General features: G+C 48.4%; 1 pseudogene; it reads left to right on the top strand.

Annotated features, from left to right (window-relative positions):
• The first annotated feature begins 1,402 nt into the window (after positions 1–1,402).
• Positions 1,403–2,230, top strand: LOC108297853 (annotated as a pseudogene).
• Positions 2,231–12,092: the final 9,862 nt, after the last annotated feature.

The raw sequence follows: 12,092 nt of genomic DNA, 5'->3' as shown, positions 1-12,092 counted from the left end.
TATATATATATATATGGAAATAACTGAGTGGTAAGATATTCTTTAGGCACTCATTCTATGAACTAACATATGATTATATAGAGAGGATTGTATAAAGGGAAATAACTGAGTAGTAACACTATAAACTGAGATATTCTCCAGGTCTTAATTGTGCCAGGATTCTGCTTAGCTCTCCTTCCTCAGTACCTATATGGGGGTTACCCACAAAGAATACAGCGTGGTGACAGAAGAAGACGGGGCACCCGGCAGAGGGACAATCATGAGGAGGAGGCCTGGGGTGCAATTATCACAGAGCTCTGGGGAGCTGTGAGAAGTCTGCAGGAATGAAGCCTCAGTTGCTGGGGTAGACTCTTTCCACAGGGAGGAGAGAATGTCGGGAGGGGAACGAGGGGTGGGCAGGAACTCCCGTGGAGGCCCTATCTCTCTCCACAGCAAATCAACCAGGAAATTAATTCACCATTTATACATTCATGTTATCACACACACACACAGAGGCACACATGCACCGTGTCTCTCACACACACTCACACAAACCCACACACGTACACAATTGCAAGCAGAGATTCAGACACAGTCATGCACATGCACGTGCACACACAGACATATATAAAAACACGGAAGAAACTGTGTGTCATCTTGAGAGTTGTCTTGATGTCCCATTCTGCCCACTCACCTGTCACCTTGGGGGCTCTCTCTCAGCTCCTGGAGGACTTCTGAAGGATTTCAAGCAGGATGTCACTCTGTCATCTGAAACACTCAGACCCCTTCTGGTCCCCTGGGTTCTGGGATGAAGCAGCATCCTGTTGGTTTCTGCTGCAGCAGAAGAGAAACCTCTCCCCTGGGGCAAAACTGCTGGGCCACCAGGGCGAACCCCTCTGCTCTTTGCCCTCAGGGCATCTCGATCTGCAGGGTGGGAGGAGCTGCCTCAACCCCCAGAAATAAACCCTTTATGGATCCCTCCCTCATCCACCATGATGTCACAAGCTGTGTGCCCAGGAACCCAGGGCACAAAGTCACTGAGCAAACCCTCTCGGCTTATGGAAATATTTAAAAGATAAGCAGTGCCATCTGCTGGACACCACTAGGAAGTGCTAGTCCAAGGTATTTGATAGTTTCAACATTAGGCTATGCATCACTGCTTTAGATGATACGGTATTTTTACAATCTGTGATTTCAACAGTTGCTGTGATCAAAAACCCACGATCCCCTGCAAAAATCGGTATGAAACAGGAAATGAGGGCAGCTGTGCCCAATCTATTTGCAAGTTTTGAGAAGTTGCTCAGTGCTCAACAGGTACCCATGTCCACTAGTACACACTTGTGCTTATTTGAGAATAAAATAGGGGGAACTGACGTGCAGGTCGGAATAAAAGCAGGTGTGAGAGTGTCCAGCAGAAGAAAACATGGCCGCCAAAGTGTTTGAGTCCGTCGGCAAGTTTGGCCTGGCCTTAGCTGTGTCGGGAGGTGTGGTGAGCTCCGCCCTTTATATAATGTGGATGCTGGGCACAGAGCTGCCATCTTTGATGGATTTCGTGGAGTACAGTACATTGTGGAGGGGAAGGGACTCACTTTCTCATCGCATGGGGCAGAAATTAATTATCTTTGACTGCTGTTCCAACCACCTCATGTGCCAATCATCACTGGTAGCAAAGAGTTACAGAATGTCACCATCACACTGCATTGGCCTGTCGCTAGCCTGCTTCCCCGCCCTCTCCTAGACTGCTTCCTGGCATCTCCACCAGCATGGGAGAGGGCTGTGATGAGTGTGTGCTGCCGTCCATGATGACTGAGATCCTCAGTCAGTGGTGGTTGCCTTTGATGCTGGAGAACTAATCCCCCAGAGAAAGCTGTTCCCCAGGCAGGTGAGGGACAACCTCACAGAGCGAGCAGCCACCTTTGGGCTCATCCTGGCTGACGTGTCCTTGGCAGATCTCAGCTTTGGGAAGGAGTTCACAGAAGCGGTGGAAGCCAGACAGGTGGCTCAGCAGGAAACAGAGAGGGCCAGATTTGTCGTGAAAAAGGCTGAGCAGAAAAAGGCGGCCGTCATTTCTGCTGAGGGTGACTCCAAGGCAGCTGAGCTGATTGTCAACTCACTGGCCACCGCACGGGACAGTCTGATGGAGCTGCACAAGCTGGAAGCAGCAGAGGACATCGCACACCAGCTCTCACGCTCTCGGAACACCACCTACCTGCCGTCGGGGACATTCGTGCTCCTCCAGCTGCCCCAGTGAGGGCCCACTCTGCCTGCATCTCCGGGGGCCGACTGGGCCACAGACCTGATGATTCTTAACACTGCCTTCCTTCTGCTCCCTCCCCAGAAATCACAGTGAGATTTCATCATTGGCTTACAGTGAAGGAGATAAAGATAAAATCTCCTCATATCTCTAATTAGTCTATCAAATGGCTCTTTCATTCTTCTCACATCCATGTCCTTTTTTATCCACCTCCCTACCAAAAATTGCCAAGTGCCTGTGCAAACTGGCTTTAGGTCCCAATTCAGGGCCTGCTGAAGCTCTGGTCTGGCACCAGCAGTTGGCAGCCTGCAGGCAGGGCAGTGTGTGATGGACTGGGGAGCACAGGTGCCCTCCTGGGTCCATGTGTGGCCTCCATCCTGTCGCTGATGGCAGATTTGCAGATGAGGCACAGGTGTCTGAACTGAGAAGGCAGGCCTCCATCTTCCCAGAGGTTCCTGCACAGATGCCTCGGAAGAGATGTGCCAGGGAGGGGCAGACAGGACATAGTCTGTCTCTTTCCATAAGGCTGATTCTCTTTAGCTGTGTGACCAGCGGGTGTGTGTGAACTGGGCACAGATTGAAGAATCTGCCCCTGTTGAGGTGGGTGGGCCTGACTGTTTCCCCCCAGAGTCCTAAATCTTGGATGGACTTGGATAGTGAGGAGGCCTGGACTGAGATGTGAGCCCCCTTGAAGATTCCCTTTCTACCCCCACCTGGGTCCCTCTCTCATACCCAGTGGAATTCCAACTTGAAGGATCGCATCCTGCTGGGGCTGAACCTGCCACCAGAGATGTGTCTGACTTGCGTTCCTGGCTCCCCGGTTCAGAAACTGCCCTTCTCCAGGTCCCTGTGCCTGTGCTGGGAAGGAAACTACCACTGGAAGGAAACAAATGTGTGGAAACTACTGTTGATAAATGACACCCAGCCCTTCCAGCTCAAAAACAAACAAACAAAAAGAATGAAATAAACATACTAGGTTTTCAATTTACATGAAATGTTTTCTTAAATGGTCATTAAATTTTGCTAGGTCATAAATATTTATTGTTTGGTACTAATTATTTAATAAATACATTCTTGGGTATTTCTTTCTTTTCTTCTTTCTTTCTTTCCTTTTCTTTCTTTTTATTTATTTATTCTTTTTGAGATGGAGTCTTGCTCTGTGCCCAGGCTGGAGTGCAGCGGCGCCATCTCGGCTCACTGCAATGCCTGCCTCCCAGGTTCAGGCGATTCTCCTGCTTCAGCCTCCTGAGTAGCTGGGACTACGTACACATGCCACCACACCTGGCTGATTTTTGTAATTTTAGTAGGGATGGGGTTTCACCATGTTGGTCAGGCTGGTCTCGATCTTCTGACCTAGTCCTTCCACCTCGGCCTCCAAAGTGCTGGAATTACAGGAGTGAGCCCCGAGCCCAGCCTTTCTTTTGTTTTAGGGTTGCCTTAAAAATGTTACCGAGACAACTTCTGGATTTTCCCTGGACCATTCAAGGCCTCTACCTCCTGCAGGAATGCTCACCTCCTTGAAGCCAGGACTCACATGTCACCTTCTCAATAGACCTTCAGATTTGGGCTACTGAGGACCTGGGCGCTCCCCTCCTGTTCTTCCTCCCCACAACCTTGTTACCTGTGCCCTGAATCATCTGTCACATTCCTACTAAGGAGGGAGACCCAGACATTTAGGATTCCCTCCCCCTCTGTCACATCCACTGTGCATCTCAATAGAAGAGAGAGCAGGCCAGCTGGCACCTCCTGGATCTTCTTCCTGAAAACAACAGGCTAGGCCTTGGGGAAACTTCAGAAGGCACTATTTTTACTCAAAACAAGATCAAACCAGAAACCTTTTCACATGTGAGTCCTAAAACTGTAAACTGAAACCCTTTCATATGTAATTCCTGAAACTGTGAACTGAAATCCTTTCGTATGTAATTCCTGAAACTATGAACTTAAGATCCTTCCACGTGTAGCATCTAAAGTATAAGCCTATATAAAGGCTGAACCTCCCTTTGTTAGACGTGTTTTGCTGTTAGGCACATATGCCGCAAAGGTCCCAGCTGTAGTACATTCCTTCCTCCTGTATTCGGTGTGTGAGAGATCCTTTCCCAAATGCAGCCGCTCCTGCTACATTTTTGGTGTGTTGGCCGGGAAGCGAGTCTCGGATAGCAGACAGCGGGAAAGAGTTTCTTAGGTGGTTTGCCTAGACCTGTGGAGCATCCCTGCTGGGGGGAACTCCTGCTCGGTGGGGTGGCGCATCCTGAGAGCGCTCCCAGGCAGGCGTCTGCCCAGTGGAAAAGCCTCACCAGAGCGGAGCAAGGAGGCCCTGCAGTGCGGATCCACCCAGTGGCTGAACACGGAGGAGGAATGAACATTTGGGGAAGTCTGGACATTGAGTTTGGTAAGATTGAACCCAGGAAAATAGCCTACCCCATTTTGGGTGGAAGCGTGGCCTGATCACCCATGGGTGCCAGATTGGCAAGTTGGAAGGTAGCCCTTGTAACCTTGGCTTTTGCTTATGGTTTTGAGTTGGAGAGAGAGCAATCGGATGTGTGTCTGTGTGTGTGGATGTCTGTCTGTGTCGTCGAACAATTTGTAAGAGAACATTGAACCCCAGAAAGTAGCCCACTCCATTTTGGGTGGAAGCGTGGCCTGATCACCCACAGGTGCCAGATTGGCCCATTGGAAGGTAGCTCTCTGTAACCTTGGAAGCTTTTGCTTACGCTTTTGAATTGGAAGGAGAGCAATTGAATGTGTGTCTGTGTGTATAGGTGTGTCTGACTGTTATCAGGCCCATTAGGAGGGGCCTCATACGTCGAGCAATTTGTAAGAATTAGAGACAGCCACAGAAGGCTTGAGTGAAGAAGTCTCTGGGCGATTGTAAAAGGATTGAAGTGAACGTAACTCTGAGAGTGCTCCGTGCTGCGTCTTGCCAGGTGGGAACAGGAACTGCTGTGAGTGACCTAGCATTCTCCTAGCTGTAGGAATTGTTTCTTTAAAGTGTTAATATGGGTCACTCCCATAGCAAGCCCATCCCTTTGGAAACCATGCTGAAAATTTTCAAGAAGGGATTTAGTGGGAATTATTCAGTGACTATGACACCAGAGAAATTAAGGGTTTTATGTAGGGAAAATTGGCCAGCACTTAGGGTAGGTTGGCCCCCAGAGAGGACCCTAGACAGGTCCCTTGTCTCCAGAGTGAGGCGTGAGGTTATATACGGTGAGCTAGAACACCTCGATCAATTTCCATACACACACTCGTGGTTGCAGTTAGTGTTAAACCCTCCGAAGTGGCTAACAGAGCAAGTAGCAACTGTTTTAGTAGCCAAGAGACAGACGGCTAGAAACCACCATCCTCCTCGCCACTGAGAAATGCGGAATCTCAAGGTCTGGGCAGATTCAGTGGCAGAGACAACTCCCAAGGATTTGGTCGACCCAGCGGCAGAAGACTTTTTGTCGATAATGCCTCCTCCTCCTCCTCCTCAAGGACTCCCTGCCCCTGGACCGGAGGCTTCAGCATCCCCACCAGAGCTGCACACCCCTAAAATCCTCCAGAGTAGACAAAAGAGAGCGTGGAAAAACTCCGTCCATTGCTGCTCACTTCCAAGAGGGAACTCCCCCTCTGGCAGCTCGTCTGTGACCCAAGGCCGGGGTGCAGATGCCTTTAAGAGAGCAGAGGTACACGGGAGTGGACGAGGATGGCCACATGGTAGAGAAGCGTGTTTTCATGTACCTGCCGTTCACCTCGGCTGATCTTATCAATTGAAAACAACCCGTCTTATACGGAGAAACCCCAAGCTCTCATTGATCTACTGCAAACTATTGCTCAGACTTATAACCCCATTTGCGCTGATTGCCATCAGCTGCTTATGCATTTTTTTTAAAACAGACGAAAGGTGGAGAATACCCCAAGCCACTCCTAATTGGCTGGAGGAGCATGTTCCTGTAGATTACCAGAGCCCCCAAGAGTATGGAAAAAGGAGGGTTCCTGGAAACCCCCACGGTCTGCCCGCCCGGGCTGCAATGTGATCAGTGTGCATTCTGTTAAGAAAGAGGACGCTGGAAGAGAAAAAAAAAAAAGGTCCACAGTTAACTGAGGAACGGGACGATCCTAAGCAGGAGGATCCAAATGAGTGTGAAGGGGCTCACTTCAATCTAATGGAAGGGCCACTGGACTAAAAGAGACAGGGGCTGGACTCATATGCCCCCAAAGAGTCCATGGTCCAGATGACAGCCCTGTAACCCCCCCATCGAAAAGAACATGGCCAGTGTTGTTAAATCTATTAAGGTATTAAAAGAACAGACTTTCTTGTACTTAATGAATTGCCCCTGCCCCCCTTCTTCGGCAAAACCTGTTGTGCAAATCGAGGGCCACTATCCCATTCAAGAAAAAAGACTACCTGTGGCTAAAACTGCCTCAGTCGGGGGTCATCCAGGCTCTCACTGCCCCTTGGGAAGGAGGGTGGAGACTTCCTAGCCAGAAGCAGAGGACTGATATTATCGCCCAGGACAGTGCAGGGTTTGCGTGGCTTTGCACCCAACTTATACACGCAGTTGGGATTATTGCCAGCATCGGATAGTTGGTTCACTTAATTGGACTTAAAGAATACCTCCTTAGCATTGGACTGGACTTGGAGGGTCAAAAACTATTTGCATTTCAATGGGAGAAACCCAGAATCAGGTGTAACCACTCAATGCACCTGAACCCAGCTTCCCAGGGGCTCAGAAGCTCTCTCATCATCATTGGGGAGGCATCAGCCTGTGACCATCCTCCAGAAGCTCCTTGTTTGCATGCTGCCGCCGTATGCTGATAACCTTCTATTGGGACACCCCGCGGCAGTCGGGTGCACAAACAAATGCCTTACTTTGGCACCTGGAGGACTGTGGGTATAAAATGTCTAAAAGGAAAGCCCCAATTTGCCAAAAAGCAAATGCAACATCTGAGGCTTGCCATCTGAAAGAGGGAACGCAGCCTAAAAGCAGAGAGGAAGCAAGCCACTTGCAAAGTCACAGAACCTGAGACTAAAAAGCAGGTGAGAGAGCTCCTGGGAGCGGTGGGTTTTGTAAATTGTGGATTTCCAAACTTCGCAGTACTGGCCAGACCCTTACTCAGTGACTAAAGGGGAGGGGAGAAGACAAGGCATCCTTCGAATGGGGCTGAAGCTAAAAGTGAAACTTCTGTTGGCCCTAGGTTTAGGGTTAGCCGATTTTAACACAGTCTTTTCATGCTGTCAGAAAAAAAAGGAAGAAAAATGGCAATCAAAGATTCTAGCCTCAACTCTGGGAAGAATTTAAATATCAAAGCAGCCCACACAGCGGTGACTCTAATGAATACCAAAAGACCTCATTGGCAAGCCTGCCAAATACCAGGGCGTGCTATGTGCAGCGGTTGTACAAACCGTACATGAGACCGCTCGTTTAGGTCAAGAGTCACTTGAAAAGATGCTGGGTCGGTACTTTTACATCTTACACTTATCAGCCTTGACCAAAACTGTGGCACAGCGATGCATTCATTACATGTCGGCAACACAACGTGAGGCAGGGTCCAACTATTCTCCCTGGCATTCAAGCTTATGGAGCAGCTCTGTTTAAAGATCTCCAGGTAGACTTTACTGAAATGTCCAAGTGTGGGGAACGTAAGTGTTTGTTGGTCCTAGTGTGCACATACTCTGGGTGGGACTAAAAGGGCCCATGAAGTAATCTGTGCTGCTTCGAGATCTTATCCCTAAGTCTGGACTGCCACTGCGCATCAGATAAGACAATGGACCGGCATTTGTGGAGGATTTAGTCCAGAAAACAGCAACGGCCCTGGGTATGACCTGGAAACTGCATGCTGCCTACCGACCTCAGAGTTCCGGAAAAGTCGAAAAATCAAAAACAGCTTAGGGAAAGTGTGTCAGGAAACAAGATTCAAGTGGGTGCAGGCACTTCCCTTGGTGTTATTCAAAATTAGAGGCACCCCCTCTAGGAAAAACAGAATATTCCCCTATGAAGTCTTATACCATAGGCCCCCTCCCCTACTCTGGGCACTCCTAGGAACTCCTTGGGAGTGGGGAGAGATTCAGTTAGGACGCTAGTTACCAGCCCTAGGGAGAATCGCTTAGGATACTTCAACCTGAGTAAATAACAAATGTCCTGTAAGCCTTTTTCTCCCCAGTTCACCCTTTCTCACTAGTTAATCACTTGTGCATAAAGGACAGGAGTACAGCCCCTCTAAAGCCACAATGGAAAGGACCTCAGACCTGATCCTGACCAATCCCACAGCTGTGAAGGTAGAGGGACTCCCAGCCTGAATCTACCACAGCCATGTAAAAACCAGCAAGACTTGGACCAAGGCAAAGACTGCAGAATCACCTTAAAAAGGACAACAAGCCCTGCTCCAGCCACATCCCGGAAGCTGGCTGGTCCATGCACTGCCGAAGCATGAGGAAATTCATCGTGGGACTTACTGTTCTCAATATTTGGACTTGTACAGTAGGGACATTAATTGATTTTAAAGAATGCTCTCAATGTGTCCACCAGGTTATAAAGGTAGGGCGAAATGTCACTGCCGTTCTTTTGTTTTACAGTTATTATAAGTGCACAAGGACACAAAAGGGAATGTGTTTATACAATGGTACTCAGTATAAGATAATGTAGACTGGGGGATGGACAGCCTAATGTATGTTACAACCCATCAGAGCCCCCTATACATACGACTGTTGAAATCAGGCTCCTGACAGGGCGATGAAATAGCCCTACTAAATTAACAGCCAGGACAGAAGAGAGAGGAAGCCCAAAACAGGTCACTCTAAAGGTTTGATGCCTGTGCAGCCTTCAATACCTATCCTTCCGGTGCCGAGGGCTGTAGTTCCCTCTGGTGGGGACAAAGTTATGCAACAGAGTATAAATATCTCTGCCAGAAAACCTACTGGTGCTATGACTGCACCTGTTGGTCCTGTGTCACCTGGGCCACTTAGAAAAATAAAAATGATCCTGTTCGCCTTGTGAAAGGGAGAGACACCACTCCAGGAGGTAATGTCCCCTGTATCTCAGGACATTGTAACCCAGTAGAATTAATAATCACGAACCCCCAAGACCCCAAATGGGAAAAAGGGGAGAGTGCAGTGCTAAGAATTGATGGAAAAGGATGTTACCCTAAAGTTAGTATCCAAATTCAGGGAAAAGTCCAGAAACTCTCAGCCCGGCCAGTGTACCAACACTTTTATGATATATTAGATGAACCGATATCAAAGCTTCCAAAAAGGATGAAGAACTTGTTCCTCCAACTGGCTGAAAATGTGGCCCATTCCCTCAATGTCACTTCTTGCTATGTATGTAAAGGAATGACCATGGGTGACAGGTGGCCATGGGAAGCCCGTGAGTTATTACCTACTGACCCTGTCCCAGACCTGACCTCAGTTCAAAGGGTTCAAACCAACAGTTTCTGAGTTTGAAAGGTTTCAATTATTGGGCAATACTGTTTGACCAGAGAGGGAGCAGGCTTCACTATTCCAGTAGGGAAGCTTAGCTGCTTAGGGCAGCAATTGTATAATGGAACCGTGGGCACAGTAACCAGGCGGAGCTCAAACTATACAGAGAAGAACGCCCTCCTAAAATTTCCAAAATTACAGGATGCTTGGGATCATCCTGAGTACCGGAGAGATTGGACAGCCCTGCCTGGGTTATACTGGATATGCAGACATAGGCCATACATACAACTGCCTAACGGGTGGACAGGTAGCTGTGTCATAGGCATCATTAAGCCCTCTTTCTTCCTATTATCTGTTAAGACTGGTGAGCTATTAGGGTATCCAGTCTACACCGCTAGGGAGGAAAGAGACCTAAAAATAGGTATTGGACAGATGATGAGTGGCCACCGGAAAGAATTATTGAGTATTGTGGACTGGCCACATGGGCCGAAGATGGCTCATGGGGATACCGGACCCCTATTTGCTCAACCGGATCATCCGGTTGCAGGCTGTTTTGGAAATACTCACTAATGTAGCAGGCAAAGCTCTGTCCCTCTTGGCCCGACAAGAAACTCAAATGAGAAATTCAATTTATCAGAACCAGCTGGCCCTAGATTATTTGCTAGCAGCCAAAGGAGGAGTCTGTGGAAAATTCAGACTGTGGAAAATCTAACCAACTGCTGTCTGCACATAGATGACCAGGGGCAAGCAGTGCAGGATATTGTGCGAGACATGACCAAACCGGCACGTGTACCTGTACAGGTGTAGCACGGATTTAACCCCGAGTCCTTATTTGGAGGTTAGTTCTCATCCTTGGGAGGATTCAAAACCCTCATTATAAGTGTTACAATAATACGTAATAGGTGTTTGTTTGTTGCTCCCTTGTCTACTCCCCCATTCCTTCAGATGATTAGGGGCTTCATCACTACTGTAGTTTGCCAAAAAAATGACATCACAAGTGTATTATATGAAACATTATCAGTCGGTTTCTTCAGAAAATCTAGAAAGTGAGAATGAAAGTGAGACCTCTCACTAATATTATAAAATGGTGAGGGTCTCAAAGTGGGGGATGAGGAGGGAGACCCAGGCATTTAGGATTCCCTCCCCCTCTGTCACATCCACTGTGCATCTCAATAGAAGAGAGAGCAGGCCAGCTGGCACCTCCTGGATCTTCTTCCTGAAAACAACAGGCTAGGCCTTGGGGAAACTTCAGAAGGCACTATTTTTACTCAAAACAAGATCAAACCAGAAACCTTTTCACATGTGAGTCCTAAAACTGTAAACTGAAACCCTTTCATATATAATTCCTGAAACTGAACTGAAACCCTTTCATATGTAATTCCTGAAACTATGAACTTAAGATCCTTCCACGTGTAGCATCTAAAGTATAAGCCTATATAAAGGCTGAACCTCCCTTTGTTAGACGTGTTTTGCTGTTAGGCACATATGCCGCAAAGGTCCCAGCTGTAGTACATTCCTTCCTCCTGCATTCGGTGTGCGAGAGATCCTTTCCCATGGCCACTTCTGCTACCCTACGTCCCGTGCAATGCACCTGCTGGTTGTGTTCACCTGCTGTCCACACTGGAGCAGGGATTCTGTTTTTTTTCCTCAGAGAAGCATCCGCAGCACAGCCCATTGTCGGTGCTGAGGCTGTAGGAACCCTGCGAGTGAATAAATGAGAGGCAGCGATTGGGGCGGGGCCTCTGTCTTGTCAATTCACTCACTGTGGTTTAGATGGTAACTTAGGACATGGTGAGACCAGTATTTTCTGGGCACAATAAATCTGAATATATTGTGAAGACAAGAAGTAGAAAGAAATGTTAGTTGGAAGAATATATATTTTCAAGAAGTTAGGAACAGTGAGAAAAAAGCCAATAGGAAAGGGGCAAGGTTGGCTTGGTTGTGGCTAAGCTGGTGGAGAAACGCAGCCTTCTGCAACAGAGGGCCTGAGCTGTGAGGTTCCTCTGCAATGCCGAGACCACCCCCACCACGTGCCCCGCCCCCTGGGATTTCTTGTCAGTTATAACTTGTGCAGAAATTCCATCCATTAGCACAGAGAGAAAGTGGCAGAGGATGTGAAGAAAAATGGCTGCTAGGACGATCACCGAAGGTAATGAGCAGCATGAGAGGTTGGGTCTCCAATGCCCTCATCGTCTGCTGCTGGCTGTGGACTTGCTAAGCCTTGAACTCCCGGCTGTCCAGAAAGGCACAGTGGTGAGTAGACAGGCGACCTCTCTGAGGGAGAGCGGGAGGCAGACCAGGCTAACAGGGGCTGCTTGGTGTCATCTTCCACCTTCAGAAAGATGAAGCGATGGTTTATGTGGCTGAGAAAAACCTGGGTCTGTTCTCCTGGGTGATCCCTCCCAGACCCTCCCCATTTCGGAGCCTCTCCCCCAGATAAGGACCATGTTTTCCCTCCAA

Source organism: Cebus imitator, unplaced genomic scaffold (genome assembly GCF_001604975.1).
Source record: "Cebus imitator isolate Cc_AM_T3 unplaced genomic scaffold, Cebus_imitator-1.0 Scaffold849, whole genome shotgun sequence".
NCBI lineage: Eukaryota > Metazoa > Chordata > Mammalia > Primates > Cebidae > Cebus > Cebus imitator.
The sequence above is the reverse complement of the archived record's forward strand: the minus strand, read 5'-3'. Positions and strand labels throughout refer to the sequence as shown.